Source organism: Tursiops truncatus, chromosome 12 (assembly GCF_011762595.2).
Source record: "Tursiops truncatus isolate mTurTru1 chromosome 12, mTurTru1.mat.Y, whole genome shotgun sequence".
NCBI lineage: Eukaryota > Metazoa > Chordata > Mammalia > Artiodactyla > Delphinidae > Tursiops > Tursiops truncatus.
In genome coordinates, this window is record NC_047045.1 from 30410584 (window position 1) to 30423351 (window position 12768).

Sequence of the window (12768 nt, forward strand, 5' to 3'; positions counted from 1 at the left end):
CTGCCTAGTTACTCTTCATTTGTTTGGTCTGTTGGGTTTTTACCTTGCTCCTTCATCTGCTGTGTGTTTCTCTGACTTCTCATTTTGCTTACCTTACTGTGTTTGGGGTCTCCTTTTCAGAGGCTGAAAGTTTGTAGCTCCTGTTGTTTTTGGTTTCTGCCTCCAGTGGCTAAGATTGGTTCAGTGAGTTGTGTAGGCTTCCTGGTGGAGGGAACTGGTGCCTGTGTTCTGGTGGTTGAGGCTTGATCTTGTCTTCCTGGTGGGCAGGACCACATCTGGTGGTGTGTATTGGGTGTCTGTGACCTTATTATGATTTTAGGCAACCTCTCTGCTAATGGGTGGGGTTGTGTTCCTGTCTTGCTAGTTGTTTGGCATAGGGTGTCCAGCACTGTAGCTTGCTGGTCATTGAGTGGAACTGGGTCTTAGCATTGAGATGGAGATCTCTGGGAGAGCTTTTGCCGTTTGATATTATGTGGAGCTGGGAGGTCTCTGGTGGACCAATGTCCTGAACTCAGCTCTCCCACTTCAAAGTCACAGGCCTGACACCTGGCTGGAGCACCAAGACCCTGTCAGCCACACAGCGCAGAAGAAAAGGGAGGAAAAAAAGAAATAAAGAAAAAAATAATTAAGTAAAATAAAGTTATTAAAAAATATATTATTAAAAATTAAAAATTCATTTAAAAAGAAAGAAGACAGCAACCAAACCAATAAACAAATACACTAATGATAACAAGTGCTAAAAACTATACTAAAAAAAAAAACCAATAAATGGACAAACAGAACCCTAGGAAAAATGGTAAAAGTGAAGCTATACAGAGAAAATCACACAAAGAAGCATACACATACACACTCACAAAAAGAGAAAAAGAGGAAAATAAATATATTTTTTAAAAAGGAAGAGAGCAACCAAATCAGTAAACAAATTACCAATGATAATAAATTCTAAATACTAAACTAAGATAAACATAAAACCAGAACCAAATTAGATGCAGAAAGAAAACCCCAAGACTACAGTTGCTCCCAAAGTCCATCGCCTCAATTTGGGATGATTTGTTGTCTATTCAGGTATTCCACAGATGCAGGGTACATCAATTTGATTGTGGAGATTTAATCTGCTGCTCCTGAGGCTGCTGGGAGATTTCCCTTTCTCTTCTCTGTTTGCACAGCTCCTGGGGTTCAGCTTTGGATTTGGCCCCACCTCTGCGTGTAGGTCACCTGAGGGCATCTGTTCTTCGCTCAGACAGGACAGGGTTAAAGGAGCAGCTAATTAGGGGGCTCTGGCTCACTCAGGCCGGGGGAGGGATGGGTACGGAGTGAGGGGTGAGCCTGCGGCGGCAGAGGCCAGCATGACGTTGCAATAGCCTGAAACGTACCGTGTGTTCTCCCGGGGAAACTGTCCCTGGATCACGGCACCCTGGCAGTGGCAGGCTGCACAGGTTCCCAGGAGGGGAGGTGTGGATAGTGACCTGTGCTCGCACACAGGCTTCTTGGTGGCTGCAGCAGCAGCCTTAGCGTTTCATGTCCATCTGTTGTGTCCATGCTGATAGCCGCGGCTCATGCCCATCTCTGGAGCTTGGTCAGCTGATGCACTGAATCCCCTCTCCTCGCGCACCACAAAACAATGGTCTCTTGCCTCTTAGGCAGGTCCAGACTTTTTACTGGACGCCCTCCCGGCTAGCTGTGGTGCACTAACCCACTTCAGGCTGTTTTCACGCAGCCAATCCAATCCTCTCCCTGGAATCTGACCTCCGAAGCCGGAGCCTGAGCTCCCAGCCCCCACCTGCTCTGGCAGGTGAGCAGGCAAGCCTCTCGGGCTGGTGAGTGCCAGTCGGCACTGATCATCTGTGCAAGAATCTCTCTGCTTTGCCCTCCACACCCCTGTTGCTGCACTCTCCTCTGTGGCTCCAAAGCTTCCCCACCACCACCCGCCGTCGCCACCAGTGAAGGGGCTTCATAATGTGTGGAAACTTTTCCTCCTTCACAGCTCCCTCCCAGAGGTGCAGGTCCCATCCCTATTCTTTTGTCTCTGTTTTGTCTTTTTTCTTTTGCCCTACCCAGGGACGTGGGGAGTTTCTTGCCTCTTGGGAAGTCTGAGGTCTTCTGCCAGTGTTCAGTAGGTATTCTGTAGGAGTTGTTCCACATGTAGATGTATTTCTGATGCATTTGTGGGGAGCAAGGTGATCTCCATGTCTTACTCCTCTGCCATCTTGAAGGTCTTTCCTGATGGCTATTTTTTAAATGGTTACCTGCATCTTTTCCTTAGCACAGGGGGTAATTGCTGGATTATTCCAACCTAACCCACTGAAAAGTGAACAATTAAGTCAACCAACCAGTCATGATGCCTTATGACTGATTTTTCTCTTCATTAAATTGACTGAATGGAATAGTTAGTTTACCCTCAAAACATTTTAATGGTATTTCTCTTGCCTATGCTTTTTTTTTAATTTTTGTAGGTTTGCATTAGAAGGAAGTTTGTGTTGCTTATTACATGCATATAATTTTGTCCAAAGTAGATATAGCCCAAAGAACAGACCATTTAACCACTGTATAAGGTTTCAGGGTAAGGAGAGAAATCACTGTGCTTGTTTTTAAATAACTGGTGAGAGGGCTGGTCTTCCCTGGTGGCGCAGTGGTTGAGAGTCCGCCTGCCGATGCAGGGGACACGGGTTCGTACCCCGGTCCGGGAAGATCCCACATGCCGCGGAGCGGCTGGGCCCGTGAGCCATGGCCGCTGAGCCTGCGCGTCCGGAGCCTGTGCTCCGCAACGGGAGAGGCCACAGCAGTGAGAGGCCCGTGTACCGCAAAATAAAATAACTAGTGAGAAAAAAAATTAAGCTCCTTTTTTTTTTGTTGTTTTTTGGTACGCAGGCCTCTCACTGTTGTGGCCTCTCCCGTTGCGGAGCACAGGCTCCGGACGCGCAGGCTCAGCGGCCATGGCTCACGGGCCCAGCCGCTCCGCGGCATGTGGGATCTTCCCGGACCGGGGTACGAACCCGTGTCCCCTGCATCGGCAGGCGGACTCTCAACCACTGCGCCACCAGGGAAGCTCTAAACTCCTTTTATTTGTACCTTCTCTGAAGCAGTATCTTCTCTTTCTTGTTCACGCAACAGATAATGTATATGGTAATAAAACATACATAGTTTTTTTACCCATTTGATATCAGTTAGATCAAAGCAATACTGAAGATTATAGCCCATTAATAAGCAACACTTAAAGATATAAAACGATGTACATATTTCTCCTTTGCTTTGATAGAAAGCATATCTGAGATCAGCCAAAGAAATACAAATAAATAATATCACAAACTTTGAGAGAGAACTAAATTAGGTTTCAGCTTGATCGTCCTGAGATGTTTTTATTGCCATTTTGTCCATCCTCTGCTTAGCTTTTGCTTAAGATGTTGGTGAGATGATGAAGCTGAAAAGTAAATAGGTGCTTCAATAAATGCAAACAAATGAGTGCTTTCCTAGCAAAGAATTACGGAAAATTAGCCTTTCCTCTGAAGCTAATCCCTCGACAGCTAAGACTGCAAATTCCCCCCCTCAACATGCACACAGATGGGTTGCCACTGAGGATGACAGATGAGTTGTGTTTGGCAGGATTAATGTGCATTATCATGTTAATGGATGCTTAGGTGAGGTCTGAGCAAGTCACAGGCCTGGACAGAATTACTGGGGTTTACAGAGCTCTGTGTGCTCATGCTCCTCTTCTCTTTCTTCTTCTTACTAATAATTAGCTTGTAATGTTTAACATGTTTAGCCCACCAAATGATCCACAGACTACTGCCTCCGTAAGTACTTGGAGCATTTATAGATCGGGCATCATGCGCTCTGTCCTTTGACATGCAAAATGCAGGCAGTCCTGCCTGATTTGTCCTTCCATTGCCTTTGTGCATTCAGCTCTCTCATAATCCAGAGTCTACTTTGTTGCAATCGCTTTTGAAATCTGACATATTGATCAAGAGTTTAGCCTTAGTAACTACTGCACATATATCAACGGTTGTTGAGCGTGTCAGGTCACATTTGATGGCAAGATGATCCTGTGCCCAACTAGAAGAGCTCCAGCAGCTCACATGAGTTGATTCTGTTAACTTCATCTGGCCAGAAAGATATGTTTGGGAATCATCGCTAACGCAAGAGAATTTCATAGCATTAGTTCAGGATCTCTGTGTAAGTTAGAGGCAATGGAGATACCACCAAAGAGATAAAAATAAAAGCCTTGTCAATATTCTATAATGGCTTGCATTTTTAAATTAAGGCAAGCATCAATAAGTACGATATGAATTTCAGGCTCCTATGTCCTTTTGAAATTGTCTAAAAATGGGGAGTGGGAGGTGGGTTCCTGTTTAGTTTCATTCAGCAAACTCCTTTTCTATGAATAATTATATCAATATCACCAAATTACTGTAAGCAAATATTTACAGGTCTCTGCTTTTAAAAATACCATTGCAGAAGATAATTTCTGTACCACAAAGATGTCCCTCATAACCTAAAGAAGTAGTTCCTTGACACTCACCCCAAATCTTTTTTAAAGACAGAATTTCCACATCATTCAAGTGATAAACGTATGGTGAAGGGGAAAATATTTCACAAGTTATTGATTTTGTGTATTAATTAAAACAAATGGCTCACCAATAGGATGACACTTATCAGTAGATGGACCACCTGCCCCTGATTACTAGAGAGGATCTAGGTTTACTCCTGTTGTTAGAAAGTGGCTGTCAACAGTGCCCCCCTTTTATTCCCAAAGGTTCCTATTTGTCTGATAAACCTATAAACCAAAGTAATGGATTTCTAAATGAGAAATTTCTGTCCCATATTCAGAGTCTTCTAGATAGGGAGGAATATAACTTGGCAATAAGTGCCCACTGCTGGAAAGCATATCAGAACCACTGGGTCTGCAGAGGAGGACACAGAGGAGCAAGATTTCCTTTTAAGGGGAATTTAAGGCTAGAACCCAAATATCAAGGTAACTCTTTTATGTCTTTTTCAGTAAATTTTTAAACTTTTCATTCCAAAAATAATCAAGAATATTAAGACACATGCATGATTTCTTTTTTTGATCCAGTAATTTTTAAAATTTCTAATAGCTTGTTCTAAATAAGATCAAAATATGAAATTAATTCAGTACAAAATCCTTAGTTCTTTGAAGTGATGGAATTTTGATCACATGTATTAGTCACATTAACTAATCAATTAATTCTCACATCAACCTTATGGCTAGGAGGAATGACCATTTATACATGAGGAAACAGATCAGAGAAGTCAAGTTAGTTAAGAGGAGACACAGCTAGGAAGTGGGGATATGCTAAATATACAAATATTACTGATTCCAAACACTCAGTCTTAAGCTTTCTGATGTATTAACTTAGGTAAACACAATCTATGTACAAACTTCCTTAAAGTCTAAAACATGTTGCTTATTTTGCTACTATTCTAGAAATATGTTTGGTGTGAAAATATGTTCACATGACAGAAAATTACCAAACTATTCCATCAGTAAATTTCTTTTATTTTTCTATTTTTCTTTTATTGTCCCATTTTATGTTTTCGCATCCATTCTCATGTATGGCTAAATTTCAATAAGTAACAGAACAATAAGTAATGTTCATGCAGGATGACCAGTTAGCACACGTCACAAACAACTCAGCAATTCAGACACAAGAAAGCCAGACTGGGAAGGATTCTTTATTAGAAAATAAAAACAATTTAATGGATCAACACGTAAATCCTTAATCCTATGTGCTGAAATACAAGCATCATGCTTTTGAGAACCAACGTTAGGTTATACATCAAAAGTAATTTTTGGTAATTACCCCAAGGCCTGAAGTTACTCAACAAAAAGCAAAGCTACCGAAAAAATGCAAACAGAATAAAAAGCATTCCTCTTAATTAATTAATGCATCATTAATAGTCATTAACTTCTTACCATAGTCTCTCCATTTAAACCCATGATATTAATAATAACTTCTGTCCCACATCATAAGTTTGTTATGAGAACAAATGTGATATTATAGGCAAAAGAGCATTTTATTTCAAGGCAGTCCTTAAGGATTCAAGTAGAGGCCTCACCATTTCATGAATTTTTACCAAAATTCCATGGAAAAGAATTTCCCTGGTCTACCTATACCTCTTCAGTACCATTCCAAGTAGGTAGGGTCAAACCATGGTTTTAATATTGGTATTTTCATATTCTTTATATTTTTAGTAAATGTTAGTCCTGAGAATCTTTAATATCTCAAAAATATATACATAATTTTTATGACCTAAGGGCAAAATGGTTTGTGATAATGGCTGAATATGAGTGTAAGTTCCATAGACACTGAAAAATAGAAGAATATCTTTCTCATTTCAATATTTGCGCTTCCAAAAAGATTCCTCAACCTCAGATAATAACCTTTGTGGTAGGTTTTCTAAAAGGAAATATACATGTGCTGCTAAAGAAAAGTTTTATTTTCCAGAAGATACCATTCAGGTTTCCTCCAAATTACGTAATAGTCCTTGCTGAACTTCGCTTTACCCCCTCACACGTAGAGATCTAAAGACACGAAAAGGGAGGAAGAGGAAGTCTGCAATTTTTTAAAAAATCTTATCCCATTTTTGTGAACCAATGTCATCAGTGTTGCTCTTAGACCCCATGAAAGTGTGCAGCTTCCAGCAGATCTTCCTCAGATAAGCTGAAACAGAAGGCAGCTGAGGACAGACTGCTCTGCCCTGGCCCTGTTCTCGGTCACAGCCACCCTTCAGGGGGTCAGTGAGCCCTGTGCCCTGAAGAACCACCCCCCAGGTTAGGTGGGTGAAGGTCCTTGGGAATAAATCTTGAGCAGCTAGGATCCCCAGTCCATATGTATAATTTTCCACTTTCAGCATCAGAAACCTGTCAATGCCTATTACCAAGGAGTTAGAAGGAAAAAAAGGCTTACTCGGCAAAACTACTATACAGGAAAATGTGTAAAACAAAAATTATTTGAAGTGATGCACCCATTATGCATTCTGGACTCAGACATTATGCAAAAAGATACTCCTCCCGCGGGCCCTGTCCCTTCACAGGGGTCTGAAAGTGGCCTTTCTGATGACAGCCTCCCTCCAATCTATTTACCTAACGTGTTGCCTATAATCAATATTTACCATAACAGAATGGCTGGCATTGCAGGGGTTAACTCACTTCTTCCCAGCCTTTCTCAGCGCTTTCCTCTTTGGAGTGGTGGGTTATTTCTGTGATTTGAAGAATCTTTGCTTCTGCTCTGGACCGATAGAAGCTGTGACACTGGTTTCTGATCCATGCACAGCAGGGGCCTACAGAGGTACAGGGGAGGGGTCTACATTAGGCAACACTTTCGGAGAGCAGATTTGTAGCTTAAAGGAAAGTTATTTCTGCCAAATCGTGTCAAATGTGTTGTTTAGTTAAGTTCTCTTCCCTTTCCCTCTTTTCAGCTGGATGTAATGGTGTCATTTTATCTCCACCCAGGAACTTGTGTCAACAGCTCCCTCCATGGACCATTTGCTAGAGTTGCAGTGTCACAGTGTCAGAAGCTTGTGTGTGTGTGTGTGTGTGTGTGTGTGTGTGTGTGTGTGTTTTGTTTTTTAAATATAGAGAAAATTTTTTTTTATGTCTGTGACCTTCCCTTACTCTTTGATGTCTGTTCTTAGCTGAACTCTCTACCAGTCACACTGAGTCCGCCCAATCCCCAGTCGCTTGTGCTCCAGCAGGCCCAACTTTCCCCTTCCACCCGCCTTTTGCTGGTTGGGGCTCTCTTTGTTGTTACTTTAGTACTCTGTCTAGAAATATTTCTGTTTCTACATCCCTTAATGGTTCAGCTATTTAAATTTTACTGTCTCTAAAATTTGATTATAATAGGGAAGAATCATATTAGTATGCGTTTGTGTGTGTGTCTGTGTGTGTATCTTTAATTTTTGTTTGTTTTTTAAACATTTGAGATCAGGATTAAGTATTTTCTATTAAAAACCTGTTGCTCCTATAGGCGTAAATGCTTTAAGCCTGACCTTGATTGTAAGATTATCTGATAACAATGTAAGGACAGGCCTCCTGCACTGAGCCTTTAGCAGAATGGTTTCAAGATTGTTTTCATTTGTTGCCTGTTGAGAAAAGCCGCAGGGAAATGTCAAAGTAGTACTCAATGACATGTTAGACTACTTTTAAGCAAAGGGTAATTTTTAATTTTTTATTGTTAGTACAATTGCCTGTGTGTGTTTTTCTTTCTTCTGTATCTTTATATCATGTAGTTTTATTTCTTTGTCCTGTACAGTGGCCCTTTGATTGCCAAATCCTTTCTTGCTCTGTGATTTGGATGGAGTGGATTGCTCCTCTCTTAGGGTTCTCTCATCAGATTTTCCTTAAGCCTTGGGATCTTCCCTCATTTCCTTTGTCCCAATACATGAATCAGAATGAGAGTGTCTCTGTGGAAGGGGAGGGAGAAGAGAGGAGAGTTGAGCAGAAGAAAAAAATCTTCTTTCAGAAAAGATGCTGTTTCTTAAGGGGTCAGACCTGAGGGGAAGTGCTGAAAGTCTAGCAAACTTACGAATCTTCCCCTCTCTTCCCCCAGCTCAAACCCCTAACACAGGGGAGATTCAGTACTGACTGTCATGTTATCCACCGGAGAATTTTACTAATAAAATTGTATCCCAGCTCTACTCAGGGTAAGTTTACATGTTGCCACAATGACGTATTTTATCTGATTTTATTATTAAACTGTCTCAGCAATTCATCTGAAATTGAGTCATCACAATTGAAAACTAAAAGTTTTACTGGAAGATTGTGAAATTTTTGTACAAAATGGATTTCTCCCATGACAGATTGTTATTAACTTGGAATGCCCAGTGAAAAATCAGGTAGGGTAATACTAGGACACAATTTAACAGCATTTATGGTTATCATGTGTACTGCTTTATTATCATCTTTTTATTGTATTCATAATGTAGAAATAATATAGAAGAGATGTATGGTTTATCAAGTGATGACCAGTGGCATATTGCATCTTGTTTAGAGGGAGGCAGTCCTCTTGCCTTGTTGGGAATATAGAGTTTAACAAGACACTTGCCATCATTTCCTTAACAGGGATAATAAACAGAACAATTCTGCATAAAAGCTCATATCAGCTTCTTTCATGCCTTTTCTTTTCAGAAGGCTGCCTAAGGGTTTAAGCAATTTACTGGTCTGACCCGCATCCTTTCTCTGCAGTCTGCGGTTCTTTTGTTTAACATTAGTATGTGGGCAAACAGCATTCTGAGCTGTGCAGAGCTTATCAGCCCGCGTTCAGTCGACCGGAACCCTATTCTATGTATCTAAGCGGGGCCACATTTAATACTTCACAGTGGGGGCATCTGCAGTTTCCAAAAATGACTTGTTTATCAGATAAACTCTGTCCTTATGCTGACAGATGTGGTGGATGGTGGATCTTCAGTATCATACTTCTCTACTCTAAGGCTTGTACAAAATATGGTATGCTGAGGGACGGTGAAACCCAGAGTCATGACAAGGATTGTTTATGTAGCCACTCTCCAGCTGCACTCAGAATTCACTTGCTGGGTTTGGGGAAATGAAGGCAACTCTCAGTTTCTCTTTTGGAATTGAATAAGTAACTAATTCCCATGTTACCTAAAGTGTTAAGAAGAGGAAAGACATTTTCACTGTTAACATAACATCTTATGATTTCATTGGTAAACACTGCAAGGTGCCTGAGTGCCATGGTCTCTAAAAGCCAGGAGCCTGAGGGGGCTCACTGAAATATTGATCACCATTTACCCAGTGGTACCAAAGTGTTGGGAAATTAGAAGAAGTGGGCTTAGGAGACTTAGCTGCCATTAACCCAAGATGACGCTGATATAGTCTGTTAACTCAAAATGATCTTTTCTTTAAAATTTTTATTAGAATTATTAGAAGTTATTTTAAACACATTGAGGAATTATAAAAACCCTGCTTCTAAAACATACAACTCCAACTTTGAGATTTTATACTATGGGCATACAGTATTATGCAATTATTTTGAAAGCATTGCCAGCTTTGCATATGTATGTATATATATGCAGATATGCAAATATTTAGTTTATTAACGAAAGGTATTATGTATGCCTTTTAATAACTAAAGCTTTCCTAATGCTGTATTTTTCCTCAAAAGAATGAATTAAAGGATTTTTTCTTTTTGAAATGTGCACTCTTGGGACTTGTTCCCAAGAGAAGTCTACTTGTGATAGAATGATCTGGGCCTTACCCTGTGACATTTTAGAAATTCTAAAGTAGCATCCAAAGTGATGTTAAGGAACACAGGTATGGGCAACCTAGTGCCTTTCCACTAGGATTGCTGTCACAGAACAAGTACTGATTTTAACTGATAAAGTTTGATCCTTAATGCAATTCACATTGCTTGTGGTACACTTATAATTTAGCACATATGTTACGTTTTTGCTCCTACCTATAATTACTCTTCATACTAAAGCATTTTCCCTCTAATTATTTCACTAGTGGTAGCCCCCTTCACCTCTCAGCTCTCTGCTAATTAAATACCTTTAAACATGTCTTTGTTATTAATTGTGAAGTGTTGCCATGACCATCTGATAAGATAATTATTTGGAAAACCAATTTTAAATTAATAATTTAAACTTCAGTATTTTCATATAGAAATAAAGGCAATATAATAGAGCAAAACAATAATAGAGCTCATGTACCATGAGCTACATCTTTGAAGCCTATGTGGTCAAAACACAAGCAAAGTACAATGTTACTCCTAACGAAAGTATAATTAATCTAACATACTATAGAAATACTTCTAGGAAACATGATGTGTTTTTGAATTTCCTCCATATTTGCCTATAGCGTTTAATGACTTTTTTATGTATAGTTAAACACATCCATGCACTGCCTTTATATAAGCAGGCTTATCGAAGGAGCAGCCATTAAGAAATATATTCGATATCAGACTAGAAGACATTTGTGTGCTTTCCCCTACTCTCACTAATGTGTGCTAGCCAACTGTTCATGCAGAAATTGTAACTGTTAATGAGGGTTAAAAGGAAATTTTAAATTAGGTGTCATCTTTTGAGTAAGGTACCTCAACTGTTATATTCTGTCTAATATTTATTTTCGATCTTGCCTCTTGCTCTGAACACAACTCACCACTAAAAAATAAAAATAAAAAATAATTATTATTACAAAATGTTTCAAAGAAACCCCACGCATACCCTTTCCTGGCCCTGCACATTTCCTGGGTCTAACATTTCTGATTGCGCACTGTTTTTCCTGACACTAAATCCCGTGTGTCATATGCATGGCTGCAGACTTTGGCCTTTTCACCTGCTGTTTTGGTTGGCTTTAGATGCAAAGCAAAGAATATGAAAAAGAGAAAGGGGGAGGGAGGGAAGTTTGGAAGACTGAAGCTAAAAAAAAAATGGCAAATGTTTTTAGCGCCTTCATCTAGACATGTGTCCCCTCACTCTGTGACATGGCTGCTCCAATGTTGCCATGGTGAGGATTTCTAATCATCCCTACACATGACAGGCTCCTATTTGTCTGCACTCCCTTGGGTGTAAATTTCTACGCTTAAAAAAAAAAATCCATGTGAGCGTATCATCCGCCGTGCAGATGTTTCACTGCTTTAGAATATCAGGCAGCTGCTTGTGCCACCGTAGACAGCTAATTGGAGACTGCATCGTAGGAACAGAGGCGTAATTATGGCATAAATACACATCCTCTGGTGCATCATTGTATCTCTATTAACAGAAAATTTTAAACAGTGCTCAGAGTGTAATTAGTGTAGTTGATAAAGTTGTAAAACATGTAAATAAGGGAAATAGCAGGTACGTGGCCAATCCGCTATCCAGCACTAGGGGATGCAGATTATTGCCTATTTAGAAATAATTAGCAAAGCTGCATTAGCAGAGCCTGTGTCCAACAGAAGCAAGGCAAACATTTATTCTGGTAACAGCTCTTTCTGTGCTAGCCATGAAAATCTACTAATATTGGTAATTTAGCCCTCATTACCAGAGGATAAAGCATGAAAAGAGCTCAGACATGAAATATGACAAGTAATATTAATTTTTATTCCAGAGGAAAGGATGCTTCCTTGGGTTGCATGCTGATTTCTCGGCAGGGTCTCAGCAGTGCGTGCAGAGGCGGCAGTGGGTAGCTGGTAGTTGAGAATTCAGGGTATGGAGCTGACTCCCTGCTGGAGGTATACCCTGGGGTGGCTATGACAGTGGCTGATGAGGCATGCCACTGTTAGTGCCCAGCCAAACCTCAGGTCACAGTTCAAAACAAGCACTCAGCCATTAAACTTCAGTCCTTATGGGCCTGTGAGGGCTTATGTCCTCATTCCTGCTCTTTTCCACCCTCCCAGCCCCTTTTCTCCTTCCTCTCCGACATTTCTTTTTTCTCCCCTGGAATGATTTTGCAGAGCTATACAGGCAATCAGATTGATTTTTGTGCTTGCACCACCCTTTGCAACGTGCTCCTGATAATGAGCTGCTGTTGTGGAAAAGGAGAGTGAGGGAGGGGCGGTTTCAGCTGCGCCCGAACTCCGTCGTGAGCCCCGGATGAGGAATGATCCTTTGGCTCATATACATTGAAGACTGTGTCACTGAAGAATATCACCCTGTGACCAGGAATCATGAATGGCAAAAATTGGGAGCGTGTTTTACAAATACACTTCCTAATGAAGAGAAATGCAAAAGCTAGTTTCAGAAACCTCAATTCATTTTCCAGACAGTGGGATAAAAAGGCAGAATGTTTGGGGAAGAGCCACCTTTTTTGCATTA